The sequence below is a fragment of the Gossypium hirsutum genome, chromosome A12 (genome assembly GCF_007990345.1).
Source record: "Gossypium hirsutum isolate 1008001.06 chromosome A12, Gossypium_hirsutum_v2.1, whole genome shotgun sequence".
Taxonomy (NCBI): Eukaryota; Viridiplantae; Streptophyta; class Magnoliopsida; order Malvales; family Malvaceae; genus Gossypium; species Gossypium hirsutum.
This window is the reverse complement of record NC_053435.1, coordinates 73401443-73413908: the sequence shown is the minus strand read 5'-3', so window position 1 is coordinate 73413908 and position 12466 is coordinate 73401443. Positions and strand designations below refer to the sequence as shown.

Here is a 12466-nt window from a genome sequence, read left to right as displayed (position 1 = left end):
GAATATCAGCTATGGTGCATCCAATTGCTTTCTTAAATTTCTTTAGAGTAGAAATTAGTTGCTCCTCTTGATTTTTATAAGTTCTGTTGAAATAATCATAGGCAAAGTGGAACAGTCACCTAAATAAAAATATTTCAAATGGGAAGGAAGTACTTTTAGTTCGAGTGTAGGTGGTTCTTCGATTGACAATTTGGGTTGCACAAATTCTCTGACTTCCAACTCTAATGGTTCAAACCATCTGGACTGAATAAAATTTCTCGAATTGGCTTCTTCCAGAACCATGTTTTCTTCACTTTCTTTATCCTCCAAAGGGTCAAACCCTAAGGTTTTCTCCAATGCATCTTCTTCAAAATTACTTTCCATAGAAATTAAGGTTTCTATCTCTTCCATAACTGAACACTCTTCTTTCGGATCAAGAAATTTCATTGCTTTAAGAATGTTAAAAGTTACCTGATCGTCTTGAACTTGTATGGTGAGTTCACCTTTCTACACATCAATTAACATTCTTCCTATGGCTAGGAAAGGTCTCCCAATGGTAATTGGCACTTCCTTATCTGCTTCAAAATCTAGAATAATGAAATCAGTAGGAAAAATAAATTTATCAACTCTTACCAAACCATCCTCGATCTTTCCTTCGGGGTATCCTAAAGATTGATCTGCTAGCTGGAGTGTCACAGTTGTAGATCTTACTTCCCCTATCCCTAGCATCTTGAAAATAGACTTAGACATCAAGCTGATACTTGCTTCTAAGTCACATAAAGCTTTACCACAGTAAGATTCACCAATGTTACAGGGTATCGTAAGGCTTCCTAGATCCTTCAATTTCGGTGGCAACTTGTTCTGTAGGAATGCATTGCACTCCTTTGTCAAGGCGACAGTCTCATACTCACTCAGTCATTTCTTTTTAGATAGTACATCCTTCATAAACTTCACATAATTCAGCATTTGTTCTAAAGCCTCCACCAATGGAATATTCATGTGTAATTGCTTCAGAACATCCAAAACTTCTTGAATTGTACCTCATGTTTCTGCTTGTGCTACTGCAATCTTTGCAGATATATAGATGATGGAACTTTCGGTTGAACCGGACAACTTTTCTAAGTAGGTAAATCTGCATCCAAACAAGATGTTAAAGTATCTGAATTCACTAAGTTAGGATTTACCTTTCCAGTCTTTGTAGATTCTGATTCCTTTGGTGTAGGAATTTCAATAGCTGGTTGATTCTTCTCAACGGGCTTATCTTAGTCCTCAATCAATCGGGGTTCCAGAATTTTACCACTTTGCAATGCCACTACCTTGATATGCTCTTTACCCAAATTTCTTGGATTCTTAGTATCACTCGGCAGGGTTTCTTGTGATCTATTACTAAGCTTTGTAGTTGACTGGCCCATTTGGTTTTCCAAAATTTTCAGTTACTACTTGGCTTTGGATCAAAGTGTCATTCTTTGCATGTACGCTTTCAATAAGTTCTCCAAACTGTTTGATGCCTCAGCTTGAGGTGGTTTTGGAGCTTGCTGATTAAACCGTTGAGATTGGTTTAGTTTATGTTGCATAAAGTTATTGTTTGGTCCATTTACTTGGTTGCTCCAAGAAAGGTTGGGGTGATTACGCCATGAAGGATTATAGAAGTTGGACTGGGGTCCTTGTCCACTCCTATTTTCGTGTTGGTTTCCCACATAGTACATTGACTCGAGATTCAATGGGCAATTCTTGAAAAAATGATCTTCCCCATAGTACACACAAGAAACTACTTCAAACGGACTTGGTGGCTGAGCTGCAAAATTATTAGCACTATTAGCGGTAAACTGCTTTAACATAGAGGAAATAGACGATACCTAAGCTGATAACGAAGTGAGGGTGTCAACTTCATGAACTCCGGCTGTAATGTTCTAGAATTGGGCCTAGAAGTATTGGGCCTTGAGCGTGGGAGCGGTTAGGAGACTACTCATAAATATTTTTTTGTTAAGCAAGAAGGTGACACAAGTTGCATGTTTGCTATACTAGCTTAGTGATTTGGATGTGTTTAGGAGTGTTTGAGAAGCCTGGGTTCAAGTCTTGGCTTTTGCAAGATTTTTAAATTTAGCTCTTAAATGAATCTAGACTCTAGTACATAGCCTTTATAAATATTTGCGCTTGTTTCAGGACACAAAAGGAGCCTGTGGTGTGGTGGCAAGGTGGCGTGTAGAGTAACCTTGAGGTCTGAGGTTCGAGCGTTGGCATAGCGCAAATGAGGTATTATTTTGCTGCTTGGTTCGGCCAGTGGTTGTGTTGTAGTAGAATTCTAATGGGTAAGTGGTGGAGTGATAGGTGGAAGATATCAAAGAGGAAATCGTAGAGAGGATTGGGGACAGTTTTATGGAGAGGAATTAGGAGATTGAGGTGTGGAGGTTGTTCTGCCGAATTTGAAGTCTTGTAGGGAGGGAGTTATTGCCGTTTGAGGACCCTAGTTGCATAAGGGAATTCAACTATAGGCTTTGGATGCCCATTTTTTGTGTTAGCTAACTATAAGACAATTCCGATTTCTATACCTCGAGTTTTGGCAGCTTTAATTTTCTTTTGGGTTTGATGGTATTAGTGAAAACTCATTCGTTTCTCAGTCGCTTTGGCCGTGTTTTCAAGTGGTATCTTAACCCTTCTTCTTTAGGGCCGATTGAGCATTGAACACTTTCTTCTTCTCTTCTTTTTTCCCTGAAGCCGAATACCCATACTCTCTCCTCTCAAATCTTGTTCCTTTTATTGTAGCCGAATCTTCTTTACCTGCTTCTCCCTTTCTTTCAATCAAATTTACCCTAACTGATTGTATCGGCTTGCCCCTCTATCTCTTTCGGTTTCGGTCGTAGTGAATGATTCATTCTTTACTTTCTCCCTTCTTTGCAGTGTAATCTAACCCTTGTTGGTCGTATAGTACTCCGGCATTAACCTTCTGTGGACTGGTTACATTGCTATTTTTCTCTGTTGATTTTGGTGGTAAGTGTTACTTTATCGATTATGGTCTCTATTCATTTTTCTCCCTTCTGCTGTATCGATGGTTCTCTTAATCTTTTCTTTCTGATCAACATTGCTAGGGGAGTGATAGCGCTAGTTCTGCCTTGCGAAGCGACTATCTAGTTGGGGATTGTGAACTGATTGTGTTTCATTCTTTGGAAGCAGGTTCCCAATCTTTATGGTAAGTGTTGTTGTGGGTTCGATTGTGCATACGAATTTTCTAGTAAAAGATAATGGAATCTTGGTTTGAGTGCAGGTAATTGGTAAGAACTTGCAGTGATGGAATTTACGGTAAGTGAAAAATAATGGAGTGGGCTATGGTGATCGCATAGTCACGAATGAATTTGGGCTAAATGGGTCACACAAGTGTGTGGGCCCACTTGGGCCGATTAGTGGGCCTTAAGCCCATTTGCACTGTTTTGGTCATATGGGTTATCTGAGTCGTTAGAGATGACTGTAGACCTTTGAAAGATCGTTATATGTACCGAGACCCCAAACATAGTTAAATGACCAAAATACCCCTGAGGGCTAAAATTAATGTTTTACCCCTAACCGATGAAATAACCATTATACCCCTAGTGGTAGGTTAATTGATGTGTATGATGTACTGCATACACGTAATGCTTATGAAACGGCATACTGCATGGGGTTGGGTTTCTGATTTGGAGGAAGTATTGTATTAGTAGCTTTGCCACGTAATTACTGTTCTAGTTGTTTTGCCACGTTTACTGTTATTAGCAACTTTGATGTGTTACTGTTAGCAGCTTCACTGCGATATTGGTGTGTTGGCTAGGTGGGTCGATTTAATCTCCACATGGTATGTTGGTTGGTACGGGTGGTGTGTTGGTTGGATTGGGGTGTGTTACATAACTGCACTATACTGATACTAAATTGGGCGTAGGCCCACACTGTTTCTGTATAGGACTAAGGCCAAGAATGTACTGTTACTGAATAGGGCTCTGGCCCAGATTACTGTTTGACTAATAGGGGATTACAGACCGAGTTTTCGTAAGCTCACCATTTCTTTTAATTGTACAGGTAATCCTCAACCTTAGACGGTTTGGAGCCATGAGGGACTCGGAGGTGGCCACACGATTGCTGATGTTCTACTTTTGACTTTATTCATTTAAATTTCATATTGGGTTTTTGGTTATGTAATAAGGCCATTTGTGGTTTTAACTTTTATTTGGGCTTTGATTTCTTACCTTAAACTGCTAGACTAGGACAAAGATAAGTTTTCAAAATAATAACTATTTTCAAGGAAAACACGCATTTTAAACTTCATCGACTTTAAAAGCTTCCGCATTTTTAAATCAATTTAATATAACACTGATGGTTAATAAGGTAAATGTTTTGACAAGAACTTTTATTAAATAATAATAAAAGATTTTAAACTTAGTAACGAATTTTTATCTAAAAGATCAATTTTCGAAAAACACTTCGATGTTACACACTAGTTTCGGCCATAACGACTAGGCCAGGTTTGGGGTGTTACACCGGCTACATGTCTTTCTGAAGCTATTCGATTTGTTGGCCATTGATAGTTATTACTCATGATCCTCTCAATAATCTCATAAGCCTCATTATAAGACTTAGAAAAAATTGCACCATTCACAGAAGTATCTACCATCAATCTTGTATGTGTATTGGGACCATTATAGAATGTCTCTAACTAGATACAATGAGGAATCCCATGATGAGGACACTTACGAAGTAACTCCTTGAATCGCTCCCAAGCCTCATACAAAACTCATCATCCAATTGTTGGAAAGTTGTGATCTCGTTCCTCAACTTAGCATTTTTCTAGGCGGGAAATACTTAACGAAAAATCTCTCTGCTAATTCTTGCCATGTAGATATAGAACTTGGTGTAAATGAATTAAGCCAAGCTTGTGCTCGATCTCACAACGAGTACAGAAACAACTTCAACCTCAGTGCATCTTCAGTCACACCGGCTATCTTGAATGAATCACTCACCTCAATAAACAATCGAAGGTGGAGATGTGGATCTTCCGTGGGCATACTACTAGATTGGCCCACCGTTTGTAGTATTTGAAACATCACTAGTTTCAATTTGAATTGGGTTGCCTCAATATCTGGCCTTCTAATTCTTGGATTTAACTCATTGAAAAGCGACACAGCATATTGTTTGATGCATCGATCCCTATCATTGGTAATGAGGATGGGATTTCTTATATGATCAGCTTTATTAACTTGGTCTTGATTCTAATTTCCAAGGTCCATCTCGACTTGTCTTTGACCTGTTCGTTCATGCCTTCTTTGTCTGAAAGTTTGCTCAATTTCATGGTCTATTGGGAGTAAATTGATAATCTGATCTATGCTCATAAACACCTGAAAAGAAAATCACAAAATTAAAAAGAATATGTTAGTACTATTAGAAATAACCAAATTGAAAATAAATAATTTCACAAAGAATGATTATGGCAACAGTTGACAATCCCTGGCAACATTACCAAAAACTTGTAACGTTCGGGTTTGTGCAAGTGTACACAATCATTATCAAGTAATAAGCAATTATCGAGTTATCGTCTCCATATGGATCGTATTTGTTCTAAGTCACTTAATTTGTAAAATTATATTAATAACTTGATAAATAAAAACAATATAATTGAGAAGTGATGAAAAATTAAGTATATGTAACTAAATGCACTGATCCCTAATGCAATTTATCCTAAGTAAGCAAACTATATGAATGAAATAGATTTTAGCAGAATTAACACAATAAGCAAAAATTATAACATAAATAAGCTAGGACAATTACTTTAATTAAACTCAAATTATTATCAACATGCTTATCAATATTCGGAAAAACATTCCATGGCAACTCGATCTTTCATGAGTTTAGAAACCACATTAGGTCCTTTTAGAATCCTTTACCTAGTAAATACGCATTTTACTGATCCTTATTTACTAAGGGTTTCTTAGTATTCGTGCAAGGTAACAGGGACGTGTTAGGCTTGAAACAGTTTAATCACACAAATCTAAAAACTATGCAGATAATAGAGCCTGGTTAGGATTGTTATGTAACCTGCAATTTATTCGAGCTAGGATCTAAATTGAGCATGCACATTTCAATTATGTGTCCATTAGCCATCGTCTGGTTAGGATCGCTCAGCTAATTCAGGTGCATTTCAATCACATACGATTAAAATACAAACTTGATTTTAATTGAAAACATGATCGATTGAGGTACAAATATTATAAGCATGAATCAAATAATTATTATTTAATCAAAGCAATCATCCAAACTTAAATAAAATTAAGCTATCATTTTTGTAAATAAGAATAGTAAACACACAGCAAACATTCTTGAATTAAGTTAAAGAAAAGAAAGATTAAACCCAAATCAAAGTGGTTGTCACCCAAGACTCTAACTAACAAGGGATCCTTCATTCCTTCGCTTTGCTCCTTTGTTGATGGCTCTCCGAGATGGCCAACCAAGGGCTCTTTAAGAGGCTAATTTGCTAAAAATCCTTATGCAAAGAGGATGATAGGCATCAGTGGAAACACAAAAATTTATATACTTTTTCACACCCAATTTTTCATAAATTCATGCAAATTCGGTTAAATTCTTGTCGAAAAATAATTAAATATTATAAAATAATTAAGTCATGTTAAAAATATGAACAGGGTGAATTTATTTAATTTTATACTTAACTTTGACTAATTTTGACTATTTTCGACAGATTTGCGCAAAGGGAGAAAATTGGCTCGGCTAACACTGCTGAAAGCACAAAACCGATAAGCAATTTGAAGTATCAAGGCACTTTAATTTCCAGCCCAAGACGGTCCAAAAATGTGTATTAATTCATAATTTAATTAATTTTAATTTATTCCCTATTTAATTTGAGTTAAATAATTTCTTTTAATTAATTATGGAGAAAGGGTTCAGTTGAACCGCACTGGTCGAGCTAGATTGAGTGAACCAAACTAGCCACTAAATGGGCAGCCCATAACCATCCATATGTTGACCCAAATCAGAATTTTAGCTGATTAAATATGCTTGCAAAAATGCCCTCAAACGACTTCTAAATTGCATTCAAACCCCACCTTAAATTATGGCTTTGTAGATTTGCCCCATGCTTAAAATAGTAAAGTTGAAACTCTCAACTTTGCCATGTGTGTGGTGGCCAAGGGAGGGCTCTTTGGCTGTGGAATTTTCTATTTTTAGCAGCCAAAATCATCTATAAAATCCACCCCTTGCTGATCATTCAAAGCACCACTCACTTCATATCATTCTTTCATTCCCTCTCTCACTTTTCTCTCATTTTTTCCGTTCCATTCCCTCTTGTTCAAGTGCCGATTTCTTATCTTAGGAAAGAGGCTTCCATTAGCCATATTGGAGCAGCAATTAGGTGTTCATAAGCCACCTTGATAGCCAAGGCCAACGAAGAACGAAGAACGGAGCAACTAGTCAAGCCATAAAGAAACACCGGATTTGCCTCTTCTTCCCTAACTCTTTAATTTTTGTTGTTGTTTTGACGAACATTTTTATGAATATTTATGCTATTGAAATGGTTATTTTAATCAATTCAGCTTAAATTATGTTTGTGTTGGTTTGATTATATTCTGCCTGCTTGAATTGTTAAAATGATGTTTATGCTGTTATAAGCCTCGGTAAGATGCTTGATTAAGTAAAATCATGCCTAAGTTATTCTTGCGTTATGATTGTGAGGTAACTAATGAATTAATTATTTAAACGGATTGCAATTGTAATTAGTTGACACAATACTTAATCAGTGCATGTTTATTCTTCTAAGGTAGCTGAAGGTTAAATTAGCAATATATCTGGCGATATTATTGCTTTGCATAACTTGCATGATTATTGTGATTAAATTGTTTCAAGGTAGGGATATCCTTTTACTTCAAAAAGTCTTTTATATGCTTACTAGATTTAATTAATCGTTTGAATTGACATAGGATATGCAAGAGATTGGTTCAATTTAATGAGTATGTATGTGCAATAGCATGTTTGTTTGCTAGAATCTGTTTAATCGGTTGAATTGACATAGAGATATGTCAAGAGATGAATGGATTTTTGTATGTAAATTTGTTCATAAGTTAGCAAATTACCAGGTTGTTTTGAATTTATTCGTAATAGTGTAAACATGAGTTTAGTAATTCTAAGTTCAAGAAATATAATTAATCCAACACAAGCATGTTACATTGATTAAATCTTACTTGAAATCGTGTACTAAAACTCTTTTGTTTTATTTAAATCATTTACTTAAGTTTTTAAATAGTTTTTGCCCATCTTCTAAAACCAAATTATTTCTACTTCAGCAAAGTATTTTACAATTAATTCCATAAATAATTCTTTTTACAGTCCCTGTGGGTACGATAACTCGACATTTACTTGTCACTTTATTACTTGTTGCGATTATGTATCGTCGTTCCAAGTTTTTGGCACCGTTGCCGGGGACTGTTTCATAAAGTCATTATTTGTGATTTTTTTAGTTTTACATTTTGGTTTATTTTTCTGTTTGATTTTTAACTTAATTAATTTTTCTGTGATTATTTCAGGTGTTTATGAGTATTGACCAAATTATTGACTTACTCCCTGTGGACCCTGAGATTGAACGAACCTTCCGACAGCGAAGAAGACAAGCGAACCAGAGAAGGACTGAAGGAATGAATTTCGAGAATATGAATCAAGGAAATAGAGTAAACCTTGTTCAAAATCCTATCCTTATTGCTGGCGATAGGGACGGAGCCTTAAGACAATAAGCTATGCCAGTATTTAACGATCTTAATCCGGGTATTAGGAGACCCAAAATCAAGGCACAACAATTTGAGCTGAAGCCAGTCATGTTCCAGATGCTTCAAACAGTGGGCCAATTTAGTGGAATGCCTACAGAAGATCCTCATCTTCATTTAAGACTATTTATGGAGGTAAGCGACTCTTTCAAATTAGTTAGAGTTTCCAAAGATTTATTACGATTGAAGTTGTTCCCGTACTCACTAAGGGACAGAGCTCGAGCCTGGTTGAATTCATTACCACCAAACTCCATTTCTACATGGCAAGAGTTAGCTGAAAGATTCCTCACGAAGTATTTCCTGCCTAGTAAGGATGCTAAGTTGAGGAACGAGATCACTGCCTTCCAATAAATGGATGATGAATCCTTGTATTAGGCATGGGAATGATACAAAGAACTACTAAGGAAATACCCTCATCACGGAATCCCACACTACATCCAACTTGAGACATTTTATAATGGTCTCAATGCTCACACGAGGATGGTAATGGACGCTTTTGCTAACAATGCTCTCCTTTCTTAGTCTTATAATGAGGCTTACGAAATCATCGAGAGAATCACCAATAACAATTATCAATGGCCAACCAATCGAGCTACGTTAGGAAAACGAGTTGTTGGAATACATGAAGTGGACGCTCTCACTTCACTTGCATCTCAGGTATCTTCAATATCCTCAATGCTTAAGAATCTTACCGCTAATGGGTGTAATAGTTTTACAAACCAACCACCTCACCAATTTGAGAGTATAGCTTGTGTTTATTGTGGGGAAGGACATTTGTTCGAAGAATGTCCATCAAACCCCGAGTCCGCATATTACATAAGTAACCAGAACCAAAATTGAGGAAGGCAAGGACTGCAATCCAACTTCTACAACCCATTGTGGCGAAACCATCCAAATTTTTCCTGAAGTAACCAAGAGGCTGGAACTAGTAAAAACTATGCTCAATCTAGACCGACTCAGCCACCTAGTTTTTCCCACCAAGCTCAGAAACTAGCTCAGGCCGAATCATCCAATAGCTTAGAGAATTTATTGAAGGCATACATGGCAAAAAACGATGCCACTCTAAGGAATTTGGAGAATTAAGTGGGCCAGCTGGCTACTAAACTCAGGAACCGACCACAAGGTGCTTTACCTAGTGATATGGAGAATCCGAGGAATCTGGGGAAGGAACATTGTAAAGCGTTGACATTGAAGAGTGGAAAGACAGTAGAGCCCAACACTATCAAAGCTGAAAAGGAGCCAACTGATGCTCAAGACTCAGAGGAAGTTCAACCGAGTATTGAAATTCCAGTTACACAAGAACCAGAATCTGCAAAACCCGACAAGGTAATTCCAGAACCAGCTAATTCTGATCAACTAACAACTCCATTAGATGCAGAATTGCCGCAGAAAACGAATCAGCCAGTTCCAGTAAAGAAACCTCCACCACCCTACCCTTAAAGACTTCAGAAGCAGAAGCAGGAAATCCAATTCAAGAAATTCCTAGACGTACTCAAGCAACTTCATATCAATATCCCGTTGGTTGAAGCACTTGAACAAATGATGAATTACGTCAAGTTTATGAAGGATATCCTGTCCAAAACACGAAGACTTGGAGAATTTAAGACGGTAGCTCTGACGAAGGAATGCAGTGCATATCTTCAAGACAAACTACCCCCAAAGCTGAAGGATCCTGGATGTTTTACCATACCTGGCAACATTGGAGCAACATATTGTGGTAAGGCATTATGTGACTTAGGTGCGAGTATTAACTTGATACCTATGTCAATATTTAGAAAGCTGGGGATAGGTGAAGTTAGACCTACTACAGTTACACTTCAACTAGCAGATCGATCCTTAGTACATCTAGAAGGAAAAATCGAGGACGTATTGGTACGTGTAGATAAATTTATCTTTCCTGTTGATTTGTTATCCTAGACTTTGAATCAAACAAAGAAATGTCGATTATCCTAGGAAGACCGTTCTTAGCAACCAGAAGGACCTTTATAGATGTGCAAAAGGGCGAGCTTACGAGCTTGTTCAGGATGATCAGGTAACATTTAATGTTTTTAAGTCTATGCGATTTTCTGACACAATTGATGATTGTTCTATAGTATTTGATTTAGAGGATTTAATAGTGGAAAAGGAGCTCAACTATGCCGAGGATCCGTTGGAACAAATTTTAACATCAGATCCTCCAAATGATGAAGAGGAGGATGAATACTTTGCTTTTTTAGAAGCTAATCAAAGGGGATTTAATCTGCAATCCCGCTTTGAATCTTTTGAGTTAGAGAAAAGGGATTATGCCCAACCAAAAGCGTCAATCGAGGACCACATAAATTAGAACTGAAGGTACTTCTCTAACATTTGAAATATGTTTATTTAGGTAACGCTTCTACTTTACCTGTGATCGTTTCAGCAGAATTAACTACTGAGCAAGAAGAGAAACTCATTTTGGTGTTGAAACAATTCAAGAAGGCTATGGGATGGACCATAGCCGATATCTGCAGTATTAGTCCATCTGTATGCATGCACATGATTATCCTAGAAGATGGCGAAAAAGGGACGATTGATGGACAACGAAGACTGAACCCCATCACGAAAGACGTGGTGAAAAAGGAGATTATCAAGTGGTTAGATGCGGGTATCATTTTCCTATCTCATACAGTTCATGGGTAAGTCTGGTCCAGTGCGTGCCAAAGAAGAGAGGTATCACAGTCGTAGAGAACAATAATAACGAGTTGATTCCAACTAGAACAGTTATGGGATGGAGGATTTGGATCGATTACCGGAAGCTGAACAAGGTGACTAGGAAAGATCATTTTCCTTTGCCGTTCTTGGACCAGATGCTGGATAGACTCGCTGGGCGAGACTATTACTATTTTCTCAATCGATACTTGGGGTACAATCAAATTACAATAGCACCAAAAGATCAGCACAAGACAACGTTCACCTACCCGTACGGTACATTTGCATTTAGACGCATGCCATTTGGTTTATGTAATGCACCTACTACATTTCAAAGATGTATGATGTCTATTTTTACTGACATGGTTGAAAAGTACTTGAAAGTTTTTATGGATGACTTTTCAATGTTCGGAGATACTTACAATGATTTCTTAGCCAATCTAGCTAAGGTATTAAGACGATGCGAAGAAACAAACCTAGAACTTAATTGGGAAAAGTGTCATTTCATGGTTCGAGAAGGGATCGTTCTAAGGCATCGGATAACGAGACATGGAATCAAGGTAGATAAAGCAAAGGTAGATGTTATCGAGAAACTCCCACCTCCAACATCTATAAAGGGTGTTAGGAGCTTCTTAGGTCACGTCGGGTTTTATCGAAGATTTATCAAGGACTTCTCCAAAATTGCTAAACCTTTATGCAAATGATTGGAGAAGGACATGGCGTTCAAGTTCGATGATGAATGCTTAAAGGCTTTCAAGGATTTGAATATTCGATTAGTTACGGCACCCATAATTGTCACACCAGACTGGGATTTATCATTTGAATTAATGTGTGACGCAAGTGATTTTGCGATAGGAGCTGTCATGGGCCAACGAAGGAATAAAGTTTTTCAACCCATCTACTATGCAAGCTGGACTCTTACAGGAGCTCAATTGAACTATACAGTAACAGAAAAAGAGTTACTTGCTATTGTATTTGCTTTTGACAAGTTTCGATCTTACCTTGTAGGTACCAAAGTAACTGTTTATATGGACCAC

At 37.3% G+C, this 12466-nt stretch overlaps 2 non-coding genes across 2 annotated transcripts; one reads left to right on the top strand and one right to left on the bottom strand.

The window, feature by feature from the left end:
• Window positions 1-4673: 4673 nt before the first annotated feature.
• On the top strand, window positions 4674-4779 carry LOC121211661 (small nucleolar RNA R71). Its single transcript, XR_005906880.1, has one exon. It is a non-coding gene; the product is annotated as a small nucleolar RNA R71 (small nucleolar RNA).
• Window positions 4780-9080: 4301 nt separating this feature from the next.
• On the bottom strand, window positions 9081-9187 carry LOC121211938 (small nucleolar RNA R71). Its single transcript, XR_005907154.1, has one exon. It is a non-coding gene; the product is annotated as a small nucleolar RNA R71 (small nucleolar RNA).
• Between the last annotated feature and the right edge of the window lie 3279 nt (window positions 9188-12466).